The following is a 2,641-nucleotide window of genomic DNA, read 5'->3' on the forward strand; positions in this document are numbered from 1 at the left end:
GCAATTTGGAGGCAGTGTTTTGCTGCTCGGAATAAAATCGTCTTGAAATGTAGATTTTTGTTTACAAAGTACTACTTTTACTAGTGAAATAGCAAGAGAAAGTCCAAATGAAGGTCCTGAAAATACACTCAACCCCCGGTGGTTGGTCACTTTTTCGTTTGACACTTTTTTAGTTTGTACCCCGTTGGTTGGTCAAAGCAGTGTTACCACATGCTCGTCTGTATCAGAGGGTCCAAAAATCTGTCTTATCTGCACCAAGCATGGCGAATATCTGTACTATTATCTGTACGGTATATTTTTTGTAAAAAACTTTTTTTTAACATGCATTTTGAACAATCTTATGACAACACTAAACGCTGATATGCAGCTCGGAAGGAACGCAAAACTCCATATAAAAAACAACCAAGAAACGGCCAAGGAAAGACGTTTCTTCGCGTGCCCGGTCACGAAAATTTCTAGCAGAGCTGGTTCAGTATGAATCCTGCTAGAATTATTCTAGCAGGCCTGCCAGAACTCTGTTAGAATTTTGCTAGAAAATTCTGACAGACATAATTTGTCAAAAATGACGTCATTTTCGCCTAACCGTTTTGTGGCGAATGTGAATACCGCCATCTTGTCAATTTTCTCTTTTATTTCTGTTTCTTTTGGAGGAGGACGACGCATTTTCTGCACCGTCAACTTTGGTAAGTAAATAAAACAGATCTAGAAAAATCTAAAGTAAAAGCCTTTTTCTTTTCATAATAACAGGAATCAGATACAGGCAGTTCATCCGTTGAATGCTTGGCATGACAACATATTCCAGCTCGCTGACCATGTTGCCCGGAAAATTTGGACGACAACACGGGTTGCATCTCAGAAAACGGAAAATTGCAAATGTTTTACGACGCCAAGTACAACGCAACCCCCCTCGATCGTTTCCAGAAAAAAAGTTCCTGAGTGAAAGTTAATTTAGAAAAGTGTGTGTTTTTTGTTTATAGTTGTTGCGAGTATCGTGTGTATTGAATAAATATATTTTTTTATTTTGCTTCAATTTGCTAGAAAAATCTAGCAAACCTTCTCAAGAAACCTTTAACAAAATTTCCCTTTTTAAAAAATTGTATCCGTTCAATTCTAGCAAAATTCTGACAGGATTCTAGCAGAAAATTTCAGCCATTTCTTTCTAGCAAAATTCTTACAGAATTCTAGCAGGCAGTCTGTCAGAATAGTTCTAGCAAAATTCTAGCAGGATTCTTACAGAACCGATTGATTTCGCCGGCTCCTGCTAGAACCGGTTATTGCATTTGAGCTAGAATTCTCTGAGAATTCTTGCAAAGTTCTAGCAGGAAGATGGCACAGTTCTAGTAAGAATATTTTCGCTCTGCTAGAATTCTGTAAGAATCCTGTGAGAACGCCGTGACTCGGTGACGTTCCTTCGCGCGATGTTTGTTTGCAAAAATTCTAGTGAAAAAACTTAAATATTCAGAATTTGTTTATTTTATTGCAACTGAAAGTCATAAATGTATCAATTTGTAATCGATATTATAATATTGAAAATTCCGAATTGCTTTTTGATGCCAAATCTCATAAAGCAGAATCTTGAAATTAAAAGGAAGGATTTTGTATTTTGCTTGAAAAGAAGTAAACCAAAGAGAAAATCCATAAACACACAGATTCAAAAATACAAAAAAGTTAAACTAAAAAAATCTAAGATTAAAAAAATAAAAAGAAATATATATACAAAACAAAATTAAAAAAAAAACAAATTGGAAGCTTTAAAATTCTAATAATTAAAAATTAATAAAATTAAAATAATGTAATTTAATAGTTCATATATTCAAAATCCTTCAAATTCAAAATTATAATCCAAAAAATTTAAAATTCAATAAAAATCTAGAATTTCAAATCATGCCCAGATTTAAAACTTAAAATAAAAATCTAGAATTTCAAATCATACCCAGATTTAAAATTTAAAAAATATCAAAGAATTTAAGAATTAAAGCATTTAAGAATTTAAGAGAATTTAAGAATTTAAGAATATAAGAATTTAAGAATATAAGAATTTAAGAATTTAAGAATTTAAGAATTTAAGAATTTAAGAATTTAAGAATTTAAGAATTTAAGAATTTAAGAATTTAAGAATTTAAGAATTTAAGAATTTAAGAATTTAAGAATTTAAGAATTTAAGAATTTAAGAATTTAAGAATTTAAGAATTTAAGAATTTAAGAATTTAAGAATTTAAGAATTTAAGAATTTAAGAATTTAAGAATTTAAGAATTTAAGAATTTAAGAATTTAAGAATTTAAGAATTTAAGAATTTAAGAATTTAAGAATTTAAGAATTTAAGAATTTAAGAATTTAAGAATTTAAGAATTTAAGAATTTAAGAATTTAAGAATTTAAGAATTTAAGAATTTAAGAATTTAAGAATTTAAGAATTTAAGAATTTAAGAATTTAAGAATTTAAGAATTTAAGAATTTAAGAATTTAAGAATTTAAGAATTTAAGAATTTAAGAATTTAAGAATTTAAGAATTTAAGAATTTAAGAATTTAAGAATTTAAGAATTTAAGAATTTAAGAATTTAAGAATTTAAGAATTTAAGAATTTAAGAATTTAAGAATTCAGGAATTTAAGAATTTAAGAATTTAAGAATTTAAGAATTT

At 28.0% G+C, this 2,641-nt stretch overlaps 1 long non-coding RNA gene across 1 annotated transcript; it reads left to right on the forward strand.

Annotated features, from left to right (window-relative positions):
* Positions 1 to 204: 204 nt before the first annotated feature.
* LOC119767664 lies at positions 205 to 1,072 on the forward strand. The gene is made up of 2 exons (XR_005277636.1): positions 205 to 683; positions 748 to 1,072. It is a non-coding gene; the product is annotated as an uncharacterized LOC119767664 (long non-coding RNA).
* The last annotated feature ends 1,569 nt before the right edge of the window (positions 1,073 to 2,641 follow it).

Source organism: Culex quinquefasciatus, chromosome 2, assembly GCF_015732765.1.
Source record: "Culex quinquefasciatus strain JHB chromosome 2, VPISU_Cqui_1.0_pri_paternal, whole genome shotgun sequence".
Lineage (NCBI taxonomy): Eukaryota > Metazoa > Arthropoda > Insecta > Diptera > Culicidae > Culex > Culex quinquefasciatus.